We start from the raw sequence: 23857 nt of genomic DNA, 5'->3' as shown, positions 1-23857 counted from the left end.
CAGGTAATTCGGGACCCTGCTAAATGAGGGTGGGGCACTTATCTGAAGGCTATTCGAGCGGAAGAATCCTTAGCCTAGGACAGTTTGGCAATTTAAGAAGTCTGCTGAATACCATATGTTGAAGGACGTATCACGCGGAAGCCAGCTAATGGCTCAGACCGAAGTAAGCATGGGAGGACTTTATTTGCATAGGACAGCCCCTTTCTCATTCCTAATATTATGCTGCAGTTGCTATGTAGCAGTACTAGGGGGCAGCTGTATGAACATAAAGCCACAGCGAGGCTTTAAAACTGTTTTTGTGGTGGGGGGTGGATTTGGAAGGAAAACAGCAAGATAAAAGTGTGAAAACATAGAGCAAGTGAGTGTGTCATCTGTCTCTTTGAAGAGACATGTGAAAGAAGAACAGCAGATCCACAGACCTCAGGTGGGAGAAGCATGGAAGAATATTCACCCCAAAATGAATACACTTACGCCATCTCAAAGCTTCCATGTGTGATCTGATGCTTTGCAGGTTGAAGGATTTGCCATTTCTGGTTTATAAATGTGCACAGTTGGAAAGAGCCTATTCCTAGAATGTTAGTAGCACACTCTTTAGAAGTGTCCTTACAGCCAAAATGTCAGGTACTCCTTTGGGGTTATGAGGCCTAGAAAAACATCCCAGGGGATCTTATAACATGTCCAGCAACAGGGCAACGAAATCATGGGGAGACCATCCCCCCAAGAATACTACTGCATGTTCTTTGTTTCCCCTCTCATAGCCACAGTAGGCCTCTTTCAAGCACCCTATTGCTTTGGTAATAGAAAGTGCCACAAAACTGATCCCCAGCCCTTGTCTCACCCATTGCCCCTAACCTTTAGGGGTACCCCTGCCCCCCAAGGAAAGGAGCAATAAACAGGACACCCCCCCCCCAAAAAAAAAAAACGCAGTCTGCACCATTCTGTGCCTCCTAGCACCACTTTAATAATGCACCGACACCCCTTTTAACACTGCTCCCCCAAATTTGACTGCCTCTTCTCCCCAAGAGAGGGGGCAGGGGGACTAACCTTTAGGGGTACCACTGCCCCCCAAGGAAAGGCACAATAAACAAGAGTGTGGGAGGGAACCCCACCCCCCCAAAAAAACGAAGTCTGCACCATTCGGTGCCTCCTAGCACCCCTTTAATAATGCACCGACACCTCTTTTAACACTGCTCCCCCACATTTGTCTGCCCCTTCACCCCAAGAGAGGGGGCAGGGGGACATAAAAATGATGGGGATTGCCACCAAAACCCCCCTCCTTTGTAATTCCCCAATTTGTGTCCAAGGGGTTGGGCTCTGCTTGCCACCTATTGGCTCTGCTCCACTCTCTCTTACTCACACTCCGGCCCTGTGGCCTAGACTCTTCCACCACCTTCTCCTGAATCCCTGGCCCTGTCTTTCCTCTGTGACCACCACCCACTCTTGCTCTCTGCCCTTTCTCCATCTATGTCCCCCTTTCTTCTCTAAGTCCAACCAACCACCCCTGCTAGCCTCCGCCATCTGCACCTCTCTCAGCCTGCCCCCTATCTCTCCTCACTCACCACCTGTGCTCCTTCTATTCCTGCCCTCTGACTCAGCCTGGACCTATCCTTGCTCTCTCTGCGCCTGCGCGCGCACACACACACACACACACACACACACCAACTGCTCTGCAATCCACCATTCACATGTCGACTCATGCTCTATCCACGCACACACAGCCATTGTACTTACCAATTTAGCAGCCATCTCTGACTTACCTCTGCTTTGCCGCCATCAGTCACCTGGTGCCGAGCCCGGGATTCGAACCCTGGTTGTCTGGTTGGAAGGCGGGAACTTACCCACTGGACCACAGTGGATTCCATATCTCTAGCTTGTCAAATCGTCCCTATATCATGGCTGTGAAGTGCCCTGTGTAGTAGGAGCCAGGAGCAGTGACATCAGGACCTTGATGTTGCTAATAGTGTCTCTTGCACAGTAAAAAGCCATGAAGGAGCTGTAGCTCAGTTGGTTGGGTGACTGCCTTTGGTGGAGCAAGCTACCCTTGGACAGGGGTTCGAATCCAGCCAGTGCCCAGAAACTACATTTAGCTAGAAAATACCAAGATATTTTTGTTTATTTAGAAATATTTTTTTTACTTCAAAAAATGCAGCAACAATTGGAGTAACTATGTTTTTTTGTATTAGAGCCCCAAATTTACAAATTTTGTCCCTCCTGACCCACCCCCTCCCTCCTTTTGCTCAAGTAGGTAAAATAGGAGCAGCGCCTTATTTTCAATGATCAATGTGTTGATGTTTTCTTCAATTTGGTGTTTTGGAGAAGAGTAATATGGGCGATGGGGGAGCATAACTAAGATCTATTATCTGAGGGGGATGCCATCCAGGTAATAAAATAGGTTGAATGGTGTTGATTTTTCATTTTGGTGTGAGCCAAGCTCTGCCATTGGGTGGATGATGCTTGCCAAGTTGCCTAGGCATAAAGGCAGAGTATGAGAGCTTGCTACTGAAATGCTTGGTAAAGCTGTGTGCAGGTGAAAGAGCCTTTATTAGCTGCATTGAGAAGGTAGCATGTTGTATTTTTGAAGTGCTAAAAAAGGATAAAGTCAGGCCTTTGTCTGACTATTTCTTGAAGATGCATGATGCAAGAAGTGTGAGTATGGAGCAGCTGGCCTGTCGTGACCTAGCCCACTCTGGCATGCTGTACTAGGCCATGCCGTAGGACTGGGACCACCGGGATTGGGATTTTAAACACCCCAGTCTGGGACTGGGACTGGGACTGGGACTGGGACTGGGACTGGGATTTTAAACAACCCAGTCTTAGTCTGCAGCCTTTACAGTCAGCCCACGAACGCCCATGTTCTGTATAGTGGATTACTGCAGGTAATTCGGGACCCTGCTAAATGAGGGTGGGGCACTTATCTGAAGGCTATTCGAGCGGAAGAATCCTTAGCCTAGGACAGTTTGGCAATTTAAGAAGTCTGCTGAATACCATATGTTGAAGGACGTATCACGCGGAAGCCAGCTAATGGCTCAGACCGAAGTAAGCATGGGAGGACTTTATTTGCATAGGACAGCCCCTTTCTCATTCCTAATATTATGCTGCAGTTGCTATGTAGCAGTACTAGGGGGCAGCTGTATGAACATAAAGCCACAGCGAGGCTTTAAAACTGTTTTTGTGGTGGGGGGTGGATTTGGAAGGAAAACAGCAAGATAAAAGTGTGAAAACATAGAGCAAGTGAGTGTGTCATCTGTCTCTTTGAAGAGACATGTGAAAGAAGAACAGCAGATCCACAGACCTCAGGTGGGAGAAGCATGGAAGAATATTCACCCCAAAATGAATACACTTACGCCATCTCAAAGCTTCCATGTGTGATCTGATGCTTTGCAGGTTGAAGGATTTGCCATTTCTGGTTTATAAATGTGCACAGTTGGAAAGAGCCTATTCCTAGAATGTTAGTAGCACACTCTTTAGAAGTGTCCTTACAGCCAAAATGTCAGGTACTCCTTTGGGGTTATGAGGCCTAGAAAAACATCCCAGGGGATCTTATAACATGTCCAGCAACAGGGCAACGAAATCATGGGGAGACCATCCCCCCAAGAATACTACTGCATGTTCTTTGTTTCCCCTCTCATAGCCACAGTAGGCCTCTTTCAAGCACCCTATTGCTTTGGTAATAGAAAGTGCCACAAAACTGATCCCCAGCCCTTGTCTCACCCATTGCCCCTAACCTTTAGGGGTACCCCTGCCCCCCAAGGAAAGGAGCAATAAACAGGACACCCCCCCCCCCAAAAAAAAAAAACGCAGTCTGCACCATTCTGTGCCTCCTAGCACCACTTTAATAATGCACCGACACCCCTTTTAACACTGCTCCCCCAAATTTGACTGCCTCTTCTCCCCAAGAGAGGGGGCAGGGGGACTAACCTTTAGGGGTACCACTGCCCCCCAAGGAAAGGCACAATAAACAAGAGTGTGGGAGGGAACCCCACCCCCCCAAAAAAACGAAGTCTGCACCATTCGGTGCCTCCTAGCACCCCTTTAATAATGCACCGACACCTCTTTTAACACTGCTCCCCCACATTTGTCTGCCCCTTCACCCCAAGAGAGGGGGCAGGGGGACATAAAAATGATGGGGATTGCCACCAAAACCCCCCTCCTTTGTAATTCCCCAATTTGTGTCCAAGGGGTTGGGCTCTGCTTGCCACCTATTGGCTCTGCTCCACTCTCTCTTACTCACACTCCGGCCCTGTGGCCTAGACTCTTCCACCACCTTCTCCTGAATCCCTGGCCCTGTCTTTCCTCTGTGACCACCACCCACTCTTGCTCTCTGCCCTTTCTCCATCTATGTCCCCCTTTCTTCTCTAAGTCCAACCAACCACCCCTGCTAGCCTCCGCCATCTGCACCTCTCTCAGCCTGCCCCCTATCTCTCCTCACTCACCACCTGTGCTCCTTCTATTCCTGCCCTCTGACTCAGCCTGGACCTATCCTTGCTCTCTCTGCGCCTGCGCGCGCACACACACACACACACACACACCAACTGCTCTGCAATCCACCATTCACATGTCGACTCATGCTCTATCCACGCACACACAGCCATTGTACTTACCAATTTAGCAGCCATCTCTGACTTACCTCTGCTTTGCCGCCATCAGTCACCTGGTGCCGAGCCCGGGATTCGAACCCTGGTTGTCTGGTTGGAAGGCGGGAACTTACCCACTGGACCACAGTGGATTCCATATCTCTAGCTTGTCAAATCGTCCCTATATCATGGCTGTGAAGTGCCCTGTGTAGTAGGAGCCAGGAGCAGTGACATCAGGACCTTGATGTTGCTAATAGTGTCTCTTGCACAGTAAAAAGCCATGAAGGAGCTGTAGCTCAGTTGGTTGGGTGACTGCCTTTGGTGGAGCAAGCTACCCTTGGACAGGGGTTCGAATCCAGCCAGTGCCCAGAAACTACATTTAGCTAGAAAATACCAAGATATTTTTGTTTATTTAGAAATATTTTTTTTACTTCAAAAAATGCAGCAACAATTGGAGTAACTATGTTTTTTTGTATTAGAGCCCCAAATTTACAAATTTTGTCCCTCCTGACCCACCCCCTCCCTCCTTTTGCTCAAGTAGGTAAAATAGGAGCAGCGCCTTATTTTCAATGATCAATGTGTTGATGTTTTCTTCAATTTGGTGTTTTGGAGAAGAGTAATATGGGCGATGGGGGAGCATAACTAAGATCTATTATCTGAGGGGGATGCCATCCAGGTAATAAAATAGGTTGAATGGTGTTGATTTTTCATTTTGGTGTGAGCCAAGCTCTGCCATTGGGTGGATGATGCTTGCCAAGTTGCCTAGGCATAAAGGCAGAGTATGAGAGCTTGCTACTGAAATGCTTGGTAAAGCTGTGTGCAGGTGAAAGAGCCTTTATTAGCTGCATTGAGAAGGTAGCATGTTGTATTTTTGAAGTGCTAAAAAAGGATAAAGTCAGGCCTTTGTCTGACTATTTCTTGAAGATGCATGATGCAAGAAGTGTGAGTATGGAGCAGCTGGCCTGTCGTGACCTAGCCCACTCTGGCATGCTGTACTAGGCCATGCCGTAGGACTGGGACCACCGGGATTGGGATTTTAAACACCCCAGTCTGGGACTGGGACTGGGACTGGGACTGGGACTGGGACTGGGACTGGGATTTTAAACAACCCAGTCTTAGTCTGCAGCCTTTACAGTCAGCCCACGAACGCCCATGTTCTGTATAGTGGATTACTGCAGGTAATTCGGGACCCTGCTAAATGAGGGTGGGGCACTTATCTGAAGGCTATTCGAGCGGAAGAATCCTTAGCCTAGGACAGTTTGGCAATTTAAGAAGTCTGCTGAATACCATATGTTGAAGGACGTATCACGCGGAAGCCAGCTAATGGCTCAGACCGAAGTAAGCATGGGAGGACTTTATTTGCATAGGACAGCCCCTTTCTCATTCCTAATATTATGCTGCAGTTGCTATGTAGCAGTACTAGGGGGCAGCTGTATGAACATAAAGCCACAGCGAGGCTTTAAAACTGTTTTTGTGGTGGGGGGTGGATTTGGAAGGAAAACAGCAAGATAAAAGTGTGAAAACATAGAGCAAGTGAGTGTGTCATCTGTCTCTTTGAAGAGACATGTGAAAGAAGAACAGCAGATCCACAGACCTCAGGTGGGAGAAGCATGGAAGAATATTCACCCCAAAATGAATACACTTACGCCATCTCAAAGCTTCCATGTGTGATCTGATGCTTTGCAGGTTGAAGGATTTGCCATTTCTGGTTTATAAATGTGCACAGTTGGAAAGAGCCTATTCCTAGAATGTTAGTAGCACACTCTTTAGAAGTGTCCTTACAGCCAAAATGTCAGGTACTCCTTTGGGGTTATGAGGCCTAGAAAAACATCCCAGGGGATCTTATAACATGTCCAGCAACAGGGCAACGAAATCATGGGGAGACCATCCCCCCAAGAATACTACTGCATGTTCTTTGTTTCCCCTCTCATAGCCACAGTAGGCCTCTTTCAAGCACCCTATTGCTTTGGTAATAGAAAGTGCCACAAAACTGATCCCCAGCCCTTGTCTCACCCATTGCCCCTAACCTTTAGGGGTACCCCTGCCCCCCAAGGAAAGGAGCAATAAACAGGACACCCCCCCCAAAAAAAAAAAAACGCAGTCTGCACCATTCTGTGCCTCCTAGCACCACTTTAATAATGCACCGACACCCCTTTTAACACTGCTCCCCCAAATTTGACTGCCTCTTCTCCCCAAGAGAGGGGGCAGGGGGACTAACCTTTAGGGGTACCACTGCCCCCCAAGGAAAGGCACAATAAACAAGAGTGTGGGAGGGAACCCCACCCCCCCAAAAAAACGAAGTCTGCACCATTCGGTGCCTCCTAGCACCCCTTTAATAATGCACCGACACCTCTTTTAACACTGCTCCCCCACATTTGTCTGCCCCTTCACCCCAAGAGAGGGGGCAGGGGGACATAAAAATGATGGGGATTGCCACCAAAACCCCCCTCCTTTGTAATTCCCCCATTTGTGTCCAAGGGGTTGGGCTCTGCTTGCCACCTATTGGCTCTGCTCCACTCTCTCTTACTCACACTCCGGCCCTGTGGCCTAGACTCTTCCACCACCTTCTCCTGAATCCCTGGCCCTGTCTTTCCTCTGTGACCACCACCCACTCTTGCTCTCTGCCCTTTCTCCATCTATGTCCCCCTTTCTTCTCTAAGTCCAACCAACCACCCCTGCTAGCCTCCGCCATCTGCACCTCTCTCAGCCTGCCCCCTATCTCTCCTCACTCACCACCTGTGCTCCTTCTATTCCTGCCCTCTGACTCAGCCTGGACCTATCCTTGCTCTCTCTGCGCCTGCGCGCACACACACACACACACACACCAACTGCTCTGCAATCCACCATTCACATGTCGACTCATGCTCTATCCACGCACACACAGCCATTGTACTTACCAATTTAGCAGCCATCTCTGACTTACCTCTGCTTTGCCGCCATCAGTCACCTGGTGCCGAGCCCGGGATTCGAACCCTGGTTGTCTGGTTGGAAGGCGGGAACTTACCCACTGGACCACAGTGGATTCCATATCTCTAGCTTGTCAAATCGTCCCTATATCATGGCTGTGAAGTGCCCTGTGTAGTAGAAGCCAGGAGCAGTGACATCAGGACCTTGATGTTGCTAATAGTGTCTCTTGCACAGTAAAAAGCCATGAAGGAGCTGTAGCTCAGTTGGTTGGGTGACTGCCTTTGGTGGAGCAAGCTACCCTTGGTCAGGGGTTCGAATCCAGCCAGTGCCCAGAAACTACATTTAGCTAGAAAATACCAAGATATTTTTGTTTATTTAGAAATATTTTTTTTACTTCAAAAAATGCAGCAACAATTGGAGTAACTATGTTTTTTTGTATTAGAGCCCCAAATTTACAAATTTTGTCCCTCCTGACCCACCCCCTCCCTCCTTTTGCTCAAGTAGGTAAAATAGGAGCAGCGCCTTATTTTCAATGATCAATGTGTTGATGTTTTCTTCAATTTGGTGTTTTGGAGAAGAGTAATATGGGCGATGGGGGAGCATAACTAAGATCTATTATCTGAGGGGGATGCCATCCAGGTAATAAAATAGGTTGAATGGTGTTGATTTTTCATTTTGGTGTGAGCCAAGCTCTGCCATTGGGTGGATGATGCTTGCCAAGTTGCCTAGGCATAAAGGCAGAGTATGAGAGCTTGCTACTGAAATGCTGGGTAAAGCTGTGTGCAGGTGAAAGAGCCTTTATTAGCTGCATTGAGAAGGTAGCATGTTGTATTTTTGAAGTGCTAAAAAAGGATAAAGTCAGGCCTTTGTCTGACTATTTCTTGAAGATGCATGATGCAAGAAGTGTGAGTATGGAGCAGCTGGCCTGTCGTGACCTAGCCCACTCTGGCATGCTGTACTAGGCCATGCCGTAGGACTGGGACCACCGGGATTGGGATTTTAAACACCCCAGTCTGGGACTGGGACTGGGACTGGGACTGCGACTGGGACTGGGATTTTAAACAACCCAGTCTTAGTCTGCAGCCTTTACAGTCAGCCCACGAACGCCCATGTTCTGTATAGTGGATTACTACAGGTAATTCGGGACCCTGCTAAATGAGGGTGGGGCACTTATCTGAAGGCTATTCGAGCGGAAGAATCCTTAGCCTAGGACAGTTTGGCAATTTAAGAAGTCTGCTGAATACCATATGTTGAAGGACGTATCACGCGGAAGCCAGCTAATGGCTCAGACCGAAGTAAGCATGGGAGGACTTTATTTGCATAGGACAGCCCCTTTCTCATTCCTAATATTATGCTGCAGTTGCTATGTAGCAGTACTAGGGGGCAGCTGTATGAACATAAAGCCACAGCGAGGCTTTAAAACTGTTTTTGTGGTGGGGGGTGGATTTGGAAGGAAAACAGCAAGATAAAAGTGTGAAAACATAGAGCAAGTGAGTGTGTCATCTGTCTCTTTGAAGAGACATGTGAAAGAAGAACAGCAGATCCACAGACCTCAGGTGGGAGAAGCATGGAAGAATATTCACCCCAAAATGAATACACTTACGCCATCTCAAAGCTTCCATGTGTGATCTGATGCTTTGCAGGTTGAAGGATTTGCCATTTCTGGTTTATAAATGTGCACAGTTGGAAAGAGCCTATTCCTAGAATGTTAGTAGCACACTCTTTAGAAGTGTCCTTACAGCCAAAATGTCAGGTACTCCTTTGGGGTTATGAGGCCTAGAAAAACATCCCAGGGGATCTTATAACATGTCCAGCAACAGGGCAACGAAATCATGGGGAGACCATCCCCCCAAGAATACTACTGCATGTTCTTTGTTTCCCCTCTCATAGCCACAGTAGGCCTCTTTCAAGCACCCTATTGCTTTGGTAATAGAAAGTGCCACAAAACTGATCCCCAGCCCTTGTCTCACCCATTGCCCCTAACCTTTAGGGGTACCCCTGCCCCCCAAGGAAAGGAGCAATAAACAGGACACCCCCCCCAAAAAAAAAAAAACGCAGTCTGCACCATTCTGTGCCTCCTAGCACCACTTTAATAATGCACCGACACCCCTTTTAACACTGCTCCCCCAAATTTGACTGCCTCTTCTCCCCAAGAGAGGGGGCAGGGGGACTAACCTTTAGGGGTACCACTGCCCCCCAAGGAAAGGCACAATAAACAAGAGTGTGGGAGGGAACCCCACCCCCCCAAAAAAACGAAGTCTGCACCATTCGGTGCCTCCTAGCACCCCTTTAATAATGCACCGACACCTCTTTTAACACTGCTCCCCCACATTTGTCTGCCCCTTCACCCCAAGAGAGGGGGCAGGGGGACATAAAAATGATGGGGATTGCCACCAAAACCCCCCTCCTTTGTAATTCCCCCATTTGTGTCCAAGGGGTTGGGCTCTGCTTGCCACCTATTGGCTCTGCTCCACTCTCTCTTACTCACACTCCGGCCCTGTGGCCTAGACTCTTCCACCACCTTCTCCTGAATCCCTGGCCCTGTCTTTCCTCTGTGACCACCACCCACTCTTGCTCTCTGCCCTTTCTCCATCTATGTCCCCCTTTCTTCTCTAAGTCCAACCAACCACCCCTGCTAGCCTCCGCCATCTGCACCTCTCTCAGCCTGCCCCCTATCTCTCCTCACTCACCACCTGTGCTCCTTCTATTCCTGCCCTCTGACTCAGCCTGGACCTATCCTTGCTCTCTCTGCGCCTGCGCGCACACACACACACACACACACCAACTGCTCTGCAATCCACCATTCACATGTCGACTCATGCTCTATCCACGCACACACAGCCATTGTACTTACCAATTTAGCAGCCATCTCTGACTTACCTCTGCTTTGCCGCCATCAGTCACCTGGTGCCGAGCCCGGGATTCGAACCCTGGTTGTCTGGTTGGAAGGCGGGAACTTACCCACTGGACCACAGTGGATTCCATATCTCTAGCTTGTCAAATCGTCCCTATATCATGGCTGTGAAGTGCCCTGTGTAGTAGAAGCCAGGAGCAGTGACATCAGGACCTTGATGTTGCTAATAGTGTCTCTTGCACAGTAAAAAGCCATGAAGGAGCTGTAGCTCAGTTGGTTGGGTGACTGCCTTTGGTGGAGCAAGCTACCCTTGGTCAGGGGTTCGAATCCAGCCAGTGCCCAGAAACTACATTTAGCTAGAAAATACCAAGATATTTTTGTTTATTTAGAAATATTTTTTTTACTTCAAAAAATGCAGCAACAATTGGAGTAACTATGTTTTTTTGTATTAGAGCCCCAAATTTACAAATTTTGTCCCTCCTGACCCACCCCCTCCCTCCTTTTGCTCAAGTAGGTAAAATAGGAGCAGCGCCTTATTTTCAATGATCAATGTGTTGATGTTTTCTTCAATTTGGTGTTTTGGAGAAGAGTAATATGGGCGATGGGGGAGCATAACTAAGATCTATTATCTGAGGGGGATGCCATCCAGGTAATAAAATAGGTTGAATGGTGTTGATTTTTCATTTTGGTGTGAGCCAAGCTCTGCCATTGGGTGGATGATGCTTGCCAAGTTGCCTAGGCATAAAGGCAGAGTATGAGAGCTTGCTACTGAAATGCTGGGTAAAGCTGTGTGCAGGTGAAAGAGCCTTTATTAGCTGCATTGAGAAGGTAGCATGTTGTATTTTTGAAGTGCTAAAAAAGGATAAAGTCAGGCCTTTGTCTGACTATTTCTTGAAGATGCATGATGCAAGAAGTGTGAGTATGGAGCAGCTGGCCTGTCGTGACCTAGCCCACTCTGGCATGCTGTACTAGGCCATGCCGTAGGACTGGGACCACCGGGATTGGGATTTTAAACACCCCAGTCTGGGACTGGGACTGGGACTGGGACTGGGACTGCGACTGGGACTGGGATTTTAAACAACCCAGTCTTAGTCTGCAGCCTTTACAGTCAGCCCACGAACGCCCATGTTCTGTATAGTGGATTACTGCAGGTAATTCGGGACCCTGCTAAATGAGGGTGGGGCACTTATCTGAAGGCTATTCGAGCGGAAGAATCCTTAGCCTAGGACAGTTTGGCAATTTAAGAAGTCTGCTGAATACCATATGTTGAAGGACGTATCACGCGGAAGCCAGCTAATGGCTCAGACCGAAGTAAGCATGGGAGGACTTTATTTGCATAGGACAGCCCCTTTCTCATTCCTAATATTATGCTGCAGTTGCTATGTAGCAGTACTAGGGGGCAGCTGTATGAACATAAAGCCACAGCGAGGCTTTAAAACTGTTTTTGTGGTGGGGGGTGGATTTGGAAGGAAAACAGCAAGATAAAAGTGTGAAAACATAGAGCAAGTGAGTGTGTCATCTGTCTCTTTGAAGAGACATGTGAAAGAAGAACAGCAGATCCACAGACCTCAGGTGGGAGAAGCATGGAAGAATATTCACCCCAAAATGAATACACTTACGCCATCTCAAAGCTTCCATGTGTGATCTGATGCTTTGCAGGTTGAAGGATTTGCCATTTCTGGTTTATAAATGTGCACAGTTGGAAAGAGCCTATTCCTAGAATGTTAGTAGCACACTCTTTAGAAGTGTCCTTACAGCCAAAATGTCAGGTACTCCTTTGGGGTTATGAGGCCTAGAAAAACATCCCAGGGGATCTTATAACATGTCCAGCAACAGGGCAACGAAATCATGGGGAGACCATCCCCCCAAGAATACTACTGCATGTTCTTTGTTTCCCCTCTCATAGCCACAGTAGGCCTCTTTCAAGCACCCTATTGCTTTGGTAATAGAAAGTGCCACAAAACTGATCCCCAGCCCTTGTCTCACCCATTGCCCCTAACCTTTAGGGGTACCCCTGCCCCCCAAGGAAAGGAGCAATAAACAGGACACCCCCCCCAAAAAAAAAAAACGCAGTCTGCACCATTCTGTGCCTCCTAGCACCACTTTAATAATGCACCGACACCCCTTTTAACACTGCTCCCCCAAATTTGACTGCCTCTTCTCCCCAAGAGAGGGGGCAGGGGGACTAACCTTTAGGGGTACCACTGCCCCCCAAGGAAAGGCACAATAAACAAGAGTGTGGGAGGGAACCCCACCCCCCCAAAAAAACGAAGTCTGCACCATTCGGTGCCTCCTAGCACCCCTTTAATAATGCACCGACACCTCTTTTAACACTGCTCCCCCACATTTGTCTGCCCCTTCACCCCAAGAGAGGGGGCAGGGGGACATAAAAATGATGGGGATTGCCACCAAAACCCCCCTCCTTTGTAATTCCCCCATTTGTGTCCAAGGGGTTGGGCTCTGCTTGCCACCTATTGGCTCTGCTCCACTCTCTCTTACTCACACTCCGGCCTAGACTCTTCCACCACCTTCTCCTGAATCCCTGGCCCTGTCTTTCCTCTGTGACCACCACCCACTCTTGCTCTCTGCCCTTTCTCCATCTATGTCCCCCTTTCTTCTCTAAGTCCAACCAACCACCCCTGCTAGCCTCCGCCATCTGCACCTCTCTAAGCCTGCCCCCTATCTCTCCTCACTCACCACCTGTGCTCCTTCTATTCCTGCCCTCTGACTCAGCCTGGACCTATCCTTGCTCTCTCTGCGCCTGCGCGCACACACACACACACACACCAACTGCTCTGCAATCCACCATTCACATGTCGACTCATGCTCTATCCACGCACACACAGCCATTGTACTTACCAATTTAGCAGCCATCTCTGACTTACCTCTGCTTTGCCGCCATCAGTCACCTGGTGCCGAGCCCGGGATTCGAACCCTGGTTGTCTGGTTGGAAGGCGGGAACTTACCCACTGGACCACAGTGGATTCCATATCTCTAGCTTGTCAAATCGTCCCTATATCATGGCTGTGAAGTGCCCTGTGTAGTAGAAGCCAGGAGCAGTGACATCAGGACCTTGATGTTGCTAATAGTGTCTCTTGCACAGTAAACAGCCATGAAGGAGCTGTAGCTCAGTTGGTTGGGTGACTGCCTTTGGTGGAGCAAGCTACCCTTGGTCAGGGGTTCGAATCCAGCCAGTGCCCAGAAACTACATTTAGCTAGAAAATACCAAGATATTTTTGTTTATTTAGAAATATTTTTTTTACTTCAAAAAATGCAGCAACAATTGGAGTAACTATGTTTTTTTGTATTAGAGCCCCAAATTTACAAATTTTGTCCCTCCTGACCCACCCCCTCCCTCCTTTTGCTCAAGTAGGTAAAATAGGAGCAGCGCCTTATTTTCAATGATCAATGTGTTGATGTTTTCTTCAATTTGGTGTTTTGGAGAAGAGTAATATGGGCGATGGGGGAGCATAACTAAGATCTATTATCTGAGGGGGATGCCATCCAGGTAATAAAATAGGTTGAATGGTGTTGATTTTTCATTTTGGTGTGAGCCAAGCTCTGCCATTGGGTGGATGATGCTTGCCAAGTTGCCTAGGCATAAAGGCAGAGTATGAGAGCTTGCTACTGAAATGCTGGGTAAAGCTGTGTGCAGGTGAAAGAGCCTTTATTAGCTGCATTGAGAAGGTAGCATGTTGTATTTTTGAAGTGCTAAAAAAGGATAAAGTCAGGCCTTTGTCTGACTATTTCTTGAAGATGCATGATGCAAGAAGTGTGAGTATGGAGCAGCTGGCCTGTCGTGACCTAGCCCACTCTGGCATGCTGTACTAGGCCATGCCGTAGGACTGGGACCACCGGGATTGGGATTTTAAACACCCCAGTCTGGGACTGGGACTGGGACTGGGACTGCGACTGGGATTTTAAACAACCCAGTCTTAGTCTGCAGCCTTTACAGTCAGCCCACGAACGCCCATGTTCTGTATAGTGGATTACTGCAGGTAATTCGGGACCCTGCTAAATGAGGGTGGGGCACTTATCTGAAGGCTATTCGAGCGGAAGAATCCTTAGCCTAGGACAGTTTGGCAATTTAAGAAGTCTGCTGAATACCATATGTTGAAGGACGTATCACGCGGAAGCCAGCTAATGGCTCAGACCGAAGTAAGCATGGGAGGACTTTATTTGCATAGGACAGCCCCTTTCTCATTCCTAATATTATGCTGCAGTTGCTATGTAGCAGTACTAGGGGGCAGCTGTATGAACATAAAGCCACAGCGAGGCTTTAAAACTGTTTTTGTGGTGGGGGGTGGATTTGGAAGGAAAACAGCAAGATAAAAGTGTGAAAACATAGAGCAAGTGAGTGTGTCATCTGTCTCTTTGAAGAGACATGTGAAAGAAGAACAGCAGATCCACAGACCTCAGGTGGGAGAAGCATGGAAGAATATTCACCCCAAAATGAATACACTTACGCCATCTCAAAGCTTCCATGTGTGATCTGATGCTTTGCAGGTTGAAGGATTTGCCATTTCTGGTTTATAAATGTGCACAGTTGGAAAGAGCCTATTCCTAGAATGTTAGTAGCACACTCTTTAGAAGTGTCCTTACAGCCAAAATGTCAGGTACTCCTTTGGGGTTATGAGGCCTAGAAAAACATCCCAGGGGATCTTATAACATGTCCAGCAACAGGGCAACGAAATCATGGGGAGACCATCCCCCCAAGAATACTACTGCATGTTCTTTGTTTCCCCTCTCATAGCCACAGTAGGCCTCTTTCAAGCACCCTATTGCTTTGGTAATAGAAAGTGCCACAAAACTGATCCCCAGCCCTTGTCTCACCCATTGCCCCTAACCTTTAGGGGTACCCCTGCCCCCCAAGGAAAGGAGCAATAAACAGGACACCCCCCCCAAAAAAAAAAAAACGCAGTCTGCACCATTCTGTGCCTCCTAGCACCACTTTAATAATGCACCGACACCCCTTTTAACACTGCTCCCCCAAATTTGACTGCCTCTTCTCCCCAAGAGAGGGGGCAGGGGGACTAACCTTTAGGGGTACCACTGCCCCCCAAGGAAAGGCACAATAAACAAGAGTGTGGGAGGGAACCCCACCCCCCCAAAAAAACGAAGTCTGCACCATTCGGTGCCTCCTAGCACCCCTTTAATAATGCACCGACACCTCTTTTAACACTGCTCCCCCACATTTGTCTGCCCCTTCACCCCAAGAGAGGGGGCAGGGGGACATAAAAATGATGGGGATTGCCACCAAAACCCCCCTCCTTTGTAATTCCCCCATTTGTGTCCAAGGGGTTGGGCTCTGCTTGCCACCTATTGGCTCTGCTCCACTCTCTCTTACTCACACTCCGGCCCTGTGGCCTAGACTCTTCCACCACCTTCTCCTGAATCCCTGGCCCTGTCTTTCCTCTGTGACCACCACCCACTCTTGCTCTCTGCCCTTTCTCCATCTATGTCCCCCTTTCTTCTCTAAGTCCAACCAACCACCCTTGCTAGCCTCCGCCATCTGCACCTCTCTCAGCCTGCCCCCTATCTCTCCTCACTCACCACCTGTGCTCCTTCTATTCCTGCCCTCTGACTCAGCCTGGACCTATCCTTGCTCTCTCTGCGCCTGCGCGCACACACACACACACACACACCAACTGCTCTGCAATCCACCATTCACATGTCGACTCATGCTCTATCCACGCACACACAGCCATTGTACTTACCAATTTAGCAGCCATCTCTGACTTACCTCTGCTTTGCCGCCATCAGTCACCTGGTGCCGAGCCCGGGATTGGAACCCTGGTTGTCTGGTTGGAAGGCGGGAACTTACCCACTGGACCACAGTGGATTCCATATCTCTAGCTTGTCAAATCGTCCCTATATCATGGCTGTGAAGTGCCCTGTGTAGTAGAAGCCAGGAGCAGTGACATCAGGACCTTGATGTTGCCAATAGTGTCTCTTGCACAGTAAAAAGCCATGAAGGAGCTGTAGCTCAGTTGGTTGGGTGACTGCCTTTGGTGGAGCAAGCTACCCTTGGACAGGGGTTCGAATCCAGCCAGTGCCCAGAAACTACATTTAGCTAGAAAATACCAAGATATTTTTGTTTATTTAGAAATATTTTTTTTACTTCAAAAAATGCAGCAACAATTGGAGTAACTATGTTTTTTTGTATTAGAGCCCCAAATTTACAAATTTTGTCCCTCCTGACCCACCCCCTCCCTCCTTTTGCTCAAGTAGGTAAAATAGGAGCAGCGCCTTATTTTCAATGATCAATGTGTTGATGTTTTCTTCAATTTGGTGTTTTGGAGAAGAGTAATATGGGCGATGGGGGAGCATAACTAAGATCTATTATCTGAGGGGGATGCCATCCAGGTAATAAAATAGGTTGAATGGTGTTGATTTTTCATTTTGGTGTGAGCCAAGCTCTGCCATTGGGTGGATGATGCTTGCCAAGTTGCCTAGGCATAAAGGCAGAGTATGAGAGCTTGCTACTGAAATGCTGGGTAAAGCTGTGTGCAGGTGAAAGAGCCTTTATTAGCTGCATTGAGAAGGTAGCATGTTGTATTTTTGAAGTGCTAAAAAAGGATAAAGTCAGGCCTTTGTCTGACTATTTCTTGAAGATGCATGATGCAAGAAGTGTGAGTATGGAGCAGCTGGCCTGTCGTGACCTAGCCCACTCTGGCATGCTGTACTAGGCCATGCCGTAGGACTGGGACCACCGGGATTGGGATTTTAAACACCCCAGTCTGGGACTGGGACTGGGACTGGGACTGGGACTGCGACTGGGACTGGGATTTTAAACAACCCAGTCTTAGTCTGCAGCCTTTACAGTCAGCCCACGAACGCCCATGTTCTGTATAGTGGATTACTGCAGGTAATTCGGGACCCTGCTAAATGAGGGTGGGGCACTTATCTGAAGGCTATTCGAGCGGAAGAATCCTTAGCCTAGGACAGTTTGGCAATTTAAGAAGTCTGCTGAATACCATATGTTGAAGGACGTATCACGCGGAAGCCAGCTAATGGCTCAGACCGAAGTAAGCATGGGAGGACTTTATTTGCATAGGACAGCCCCTTTCTCATTCCTAATATTATGCTGCAGTTGCTATGTAGCAGTACTAGGGGGCAGCTGTATGAACATAAAGCCACAGCGAGGCTTTAAAACTGTTTTTGTGGTGGGGGGTGGATTTGGAAGGAAAACAGCAAGATAAAAGTGTGAAAACATAGAGCAAGTGAGTGTGTCATCTGTCTCTTTGAAGAGACATGTGAAAGAAGAACAGCAGATCCACAGACCTCAGGTGGGAGAAGCATGGAAGAATATTCACCCCAAAATGAATACACTTACGCCATCTCAAAGCTTCCATGTGTGATCTGATGCTTTGCAGGTTGAAGGATTTGCCATTTCTGGTTTATAAATGTGCACAGTTGGAAAGAGCCTATTCCTAGAATGTTAGTAGCACACTCTTTAGAAGTGTCCTTACAGCCAAAATGTCAGGTACTCCTTTGGGGTTATGAGGCCTAGAAAAACATCCCAGGGGATCTTATAACATGTCCAGCAACAGGGCAACGAAATCATGGGGAGACCATCCCCCCAAGAATACTACTGCATGTTCTTTGTTTCCCCTCTCATAGCCACAGTAGGCCTCTTTCAAGCACCCTATTGCTTTGGTAATAGAAAGTGCCACAAAACTGATCCCCAGCCCTTGTCTCACCCATTGCCCCTAACCTTTAGGGGTACCCCTGCCCCCCAAGGAAAGGAGCAATAAACAGGACACCCCCCCAAAAAAAAAAAAACGCAGTCTGCACCATTCTGTGCCTCCTAGCACCACTTTAATAATGCACCGACACCCCTTTTAACACTGCTCCCCCAAATTTGACTGCCTCTTCTCCCCAAGAGAGGGGGCAGGGGGACTAACCTTTAGGGGTACCACTGCCCCCCAAGGAAAGGCACAATAAACAAGAGTGTGGGAGGGAACCCCACCCCCCCAAAAAAACGAAGTCTGCACCATTCGGTGCCTCCTAGCACCCCTTTAATAATGCACTGACACCTCTTTTAACACTGCTCCCCCACATTTGTCTGCCCCTTCACCCCAAGAGAGGGGGCAGGGGGACATAAAAATGATGGGGATTGCCACCAAAACCCCCCTCCTTTGTAATTCCCCCATTTGTGTCCAAGGGGTTGGGCTCTGCTTGCCACCTATTGGCTCTGCTCCACTCTCTCTTACTCACACTCCGGCCCTGTGGCCTAGACTCTTCCACCACCTTCTCCTGAATCCCTGGCCCTGTCTTTCCTCTGTGACCACCACCCACTCTTGCTCTCTGCCCTTTCTCCATCTATGTCCCCCTTTCTTCTCTAAGTCCAACCAACCACCCCTGCTAGCCTCCGCCATCTGCACCTCTCTCAGCCTGCCCCATATCTCTCCTCACTCACCACCTGTGCTCCTTCTATTCCTGCCCTCTGACTCAGCCTGGACCTATCCTTGCTCTCTCTGCGCCTGCGCGCACACACACCAACTGCTCTGCAATCCACCATTCACATGTCGACTCATGCTCTATCCACGCACACACAGCCATTGTACTTACCAATTTAGCAGCCATCTCTGACTTACCTCTGCTTTGCCGCCATCAGTCACCTGGTGCCGAGCCCGGGATTCGAACCCTGGTTGTCTGGTTGGAAGGCGGGAACTTACCCACTGGACCACAGTGGATTCCATATCTCTAGCTTGTCAAATCGTCCCTATATCATGGCTGTGAAGTGCCCTGTGTAGTAGAAGCCAGGAGCAGTGACATCAGGACCTTGATGTTGCTAATAGTGTCTCTTGCACAGTAAAAAGCCATGAAGGAGCTGTAGCTCAGTTGGTTGGGTGACTGCCTTTGGTGGAGCAAGCTACCCTTGGACAGGGGTTCGAATCCAGCCAGTGCCCAGAAACTACATTTAGCTAGAAAATACCAAGATATTTTTGTTTATTTAGAAATATTTTTTTTACTTCAAAAAATGCAGCAACAATTGGAGTAACTATGTTTTTTTGTATTAGAGCCCCAAATTTACAAATTTTGTCCCTCCTGACCCACCCCCTCCCTCCTTTTGCTCAAGTAGGTAAAATAGGAGCAGCGCCTTATTTTCAATGATCAATGTGTTGATGTTTTCTTCAATTTGGTGTTTTGGAGAAGAGTAATATGGGCGATGGGGGAGCATAACTAAGATCTATTATCTGAGGGGGATGCCATCCAGGTAATAAAATAGGTTGAATGGTGTTGATTTTTCTTTTTGGTGTGAGCCAAGCTCTGCCATTGGGTGGATGATGCTTGCCAAGTTGCCTAGGCATAAAGGCAGAGTATGAGAGCTTGCTACTGAAATGCTGGGTAAAGCTGTGTGCAGGTGAAAGAGCCTTTATTAGCTGCATTGAGAAGGTAGCATGTTGTATTTTTGAAGTGCTAAAAAAGGATAAAGTCAGGCCTTTGTCTGACTATTTCTTGAAGATGCATGATGCAAGAAGTGTGAGTATGGAGCAGCTGGCCTGTCGTGACCTAGCCCACTCTGGCATGCTGTACTAGGCCATGCCGTAGGACTGGGACCACCGGGATTGGGATTTTAAACACCCCAGTCTGGGACTGGGACTGGGACTGGGACTGGGACTGCGACTGGGACTGGGATTTTAAACAACCCAGTCTTAGTCTGCAGCCTTTACAGTCAGCCCACGAACGCCCATGTTCTGTATAGTGGATTACTGCAGGTAATTCGGGACCCTGCTAAATGAGGGTGGGGCACTTATCTGAAGGCTATTCGAGCGGAAGAATCCTTAGCCTAGGACAGTTTGGCAATTTAAGAAGTCTGCTGAATACCATATGTTGAAGGACATATCACGCGGAAGCCAGCTAATGGCTCAGACCGAAGTAAGCATGGGAGGACTTTATTTGCATAGGACAGCCCCTTTCTCATTCCTAATATTATGCTGCAGTTGCTATGTAGCAGTACTGGGGGCAGCTGTATGAACATAAAGCCACAGCGAGGCTTTAAAACTGTTTTTGTGGTGGGGGGTGGATTTGGAAGGAAAACAGCAAGATAAAAGTGTGAAAACATAGAGCAAGTGAGTGTGTCATCTGTCTCTTTGAAGAGACATGTGAAAGAAGAACAGCAGATCCACAGACCTCAGGTGGGAGAAGCATGGAAGAATATTCACCCCAAAATGAATACACTTACGCCATCTCAAAGCTTCCATGTGTGATCTGATGCTTTGCAGGTTGAAGGATTTGCCATTTCTGGTTTATAAATGTGCACAGTTGGAAAGAGCCTATTCCTAGAATGTTAGTAGCACACTCTTTAGAAGTGTCCTTACAGCCAAAATGTCAGGTACTCCTTTGGGGTTATGAGGCCTAGAAAAACATCCCAGGGGATCTTATAACATGTCCAGCAACAGGGCAACGAAATCATGGGGAGACCATCCCCCCAAGAATACTACTGCATGTTCTTTGTTTCCCCTCTCATAGCCACAGTAGGCCTCTTTCAAGCACCCTATTGCTTTGGTAATAGAAAGTGCCACAAAACTGATCCCCAGCCCTTGTCTCACCCATTGCCCCTAACCTTTAGGGGTACCCCTGCCCCCCAAGGAAAGGAGCAATAAACAGGACACCCCCCCCAAAAAAAAAAAAACGCAGTCTGCACCATTCTGTGCCTCCTAGCACCACTTTAATAATGTACCGACACCCCTTTTAACACTGCTCCCCCAAATTTGACTGCCTCTTCTCCCCAAGAGAGGGGGCAGGGGGACTAACCTTTAGGGGTACCACTGCCCCCCAAGGAAAGGCACAATAAACAAGAGTGTGGGAGGGAACCCCACCCCCCCAAAAAAACGAAGTCTGCACCATTCGGTGCCTCCTAGCACCCCTTTAATAATGCACCGACACCTCTTTTAACACTGCTCCCCCACATTTGTCTGCCCCTTCACCCCAAGAGAGGGGGCAGGGGGACATAAAAATGATGGGGATTGCCACCAAAACCCCCCTCCTTTGTAATTCCCCCATTTGTGTCCAAGGGGTTGGGCTCTGCTTGCCACCTATTGGCTCTGCTCCACTCTCTCTTACTCACACTCCGGCCCTGTGGCCTAGACTCTTCCACCACCTTCTCCTGAATCCCTGGCCCTGTCTTTCCTCTGTGACCACCACCCACTCTTGCTCTCTGCCCTTTCTCCATCTATGTCCCCCTTTCTTCTCTAAGTCCAACCAACCACCCCTGCTAGCCTCCGCCATCTGCACCTCTCTCAGCCTGCCCCCTATCTCTCCTCACTCACCACCTGTGCTCCTTCTATTCCTGCCCTCTGACTCAGCCTGGACCTATCCTTGCTCTCTCTGCGCCTGCGCGCACACACACACACACACACACCAACTGCTCTGCAATCCACCATTCACATGTCGACTCATGCTCTATCCACGCACACACAGCCATTGTACTTACCAATTTAGCAGCCATCTCTGACTTACCTCTGCTTTGCCGCCATCAGTCACCTGGTGCCGAGCCCGGGATTCGAACCCTGGTTGTCTGGTTGGAAGGCGGGAACTTACCCACTGGACCACAGTGGATTCCATATCTCTAGCTTGTCAAATCGTCCCTATATCATGGCTGTGAAGTGCCCTGTGTAGTAGAAGCCAGGAGCAGTGACATCAGGACCTTGATGTTGCTAATAGTGTCTCTTGCACAGTAAAAAGCCACGAAGGAGCTGTAGCTCAGTTGGTTGGGTGACTGCCTTTGGTGGAGCAAGCTACCCTTGGACAGGGGTTCGAATCCAGCCAGTGCCCAGAAACTACATTTAGCTAGAAAATACCAAGATATTTTTGTTTATTTAGAAATATTTTTTTTACTTCAAAAAATGCAGCAACAATTGGAGTAACTATGTTTTTTTGTATTAGAGCCCCAAATTTACAAATTTTGTCCCTCCTGACCCACCCCCTCCCTCCTTTTGCTCAAGTAGGTAAAATAGGAGCAGCGCCTTATTTTCAATGATCAATGTGTTGATGTTTTCTTCAATTTGGTGTTTTGGAGAAGAGTAATATGGGCGATGGGGGAGCATAACTAAGATCTATTATCTGAGGGGGATGCCATCCAGGTAATAAAATAGGTTGAATGGTGTTGATTTTTCATTTTGGTGTGAGCCAAGCTCTGCCATTGGGTGGATGATGCTTGCCAAGTTGCCTAGGCATAAAGGCAGAGTATGAGAGCTTGCTACTGAAATGCTGGGTAAAGCTGTGTGCAGGTGAAAGAGCCTTTATTAGCTGCATTGAGAAGGTAGCATGTTGTATTTTTGAAGTGCTAAAAAAGGATAAAGTCAGGCCTTTGTCTGACTATTTCTTGAAGATGCATGATGCAAGAAGTGTGAGTATGGAGCAGCTGGCCTGTCGTGACCTAGCCCACTCTGGCATGCTGTACTAGGCCATGCCGTAGGACTGGGACCACCGGGATTGGGATTTTAAACACCCCAGTCTGGGACTGGGACTGGGACTGGGACTGGGACTGGGACTGGGACTGGGATTTTAAACAACCCAGTCTTAGTCTGCAGCCTTTACAGTCAGCCCACGAACGCCCATGTTCTGTATAGTGGATTACTGCAGGTAATTCGGGACCCTGCTAAATGAGGGTGGGGCACTTATCTGAAGGCTATTCGAGCGGAAGAATCCTTAGCCTAGGACAGTTTGGCAATTTAAGAAGTCTGCTGAATACCATATGTTGAAGGACGTATCACGCGGAAGCCAGCTAATGGCTCAGACCGAAGTAAGCATGGGAGGACTTTATTTGCATAGGACAGCCCCTTTCTCATTCCTAATATTATGCTGCAGTTGCTATGTAGCAGTACTAGGGGGCAGCTGTATGAACATAAAGCCACAGCGAGGCTTTAAAACTGTTTTTGTGGTGGGGGGTGGATTTGGAAGGAAAACAGCAAGATAAAAGTGTGAAAACATAGAGCAAGTGAGTGTGTCATCTGTCTCTTTGAAGAGACATGTGAAAGAAGAACAGCAGATCCACAGACCTCAGGTGGGAGAAGCATGGAAGAATATTCACCCCAAAATGAATACACTTACGCCATCTCAAAGCTTCCATGTGTGATCTGATGCTTTGCAGGTTGAAGGATTTGCCATTTCTGGTTTATAAATGTGCACAGTTGGAAAGAGCCTATTCCTAGAATGTTAGTAGCACACTCTTTAGAAGTGTCCTTACAGCCAAAATGTCAGGTACTCCTTTGGGGTTATGAGGCCTAGAAAAACATCCCAGGGGATCTTATAACATGTCCAGCAACAGGGCAACGAAATCATGGGGAGACCATCCCCCCAAGAATACTACTGCATGTTCTTTGTTTCCCCTCTCTATACCATAGCCACAGTAGGCCTCTTTCAAGCACCCTATTGCTTTGGTAATAGAAAGTGCCACAAAACTGATCCCCAGCCCTTGTCTCACCCATTGCCCCTAACCTTTAGGGGTACCCCTGCCCCCCAAGGAAAGGAGCAATAAACAGGACACCCCCCCCCAAAAAAAAAAAACGCA

Source organism: Pleurodeles waltl, chromosome 8 (genome assembly GCF_031143425.1).
Source record: "Pleurodeles waltl isolate 20211129_DDA chromosome 8, aPleWal1.hap1.20221129, whole genome shotgun sequence".
Taxonomy (NCBI): domain Eukaryota; kingdom Metazoa; phylum Chordata; class Amphibia; order Caudata; family Salamandridae; genus Pleurodeles; species Pleurodeles waltl.
This window is presented reverse-complemented; position numbering follows the sequence as displayed.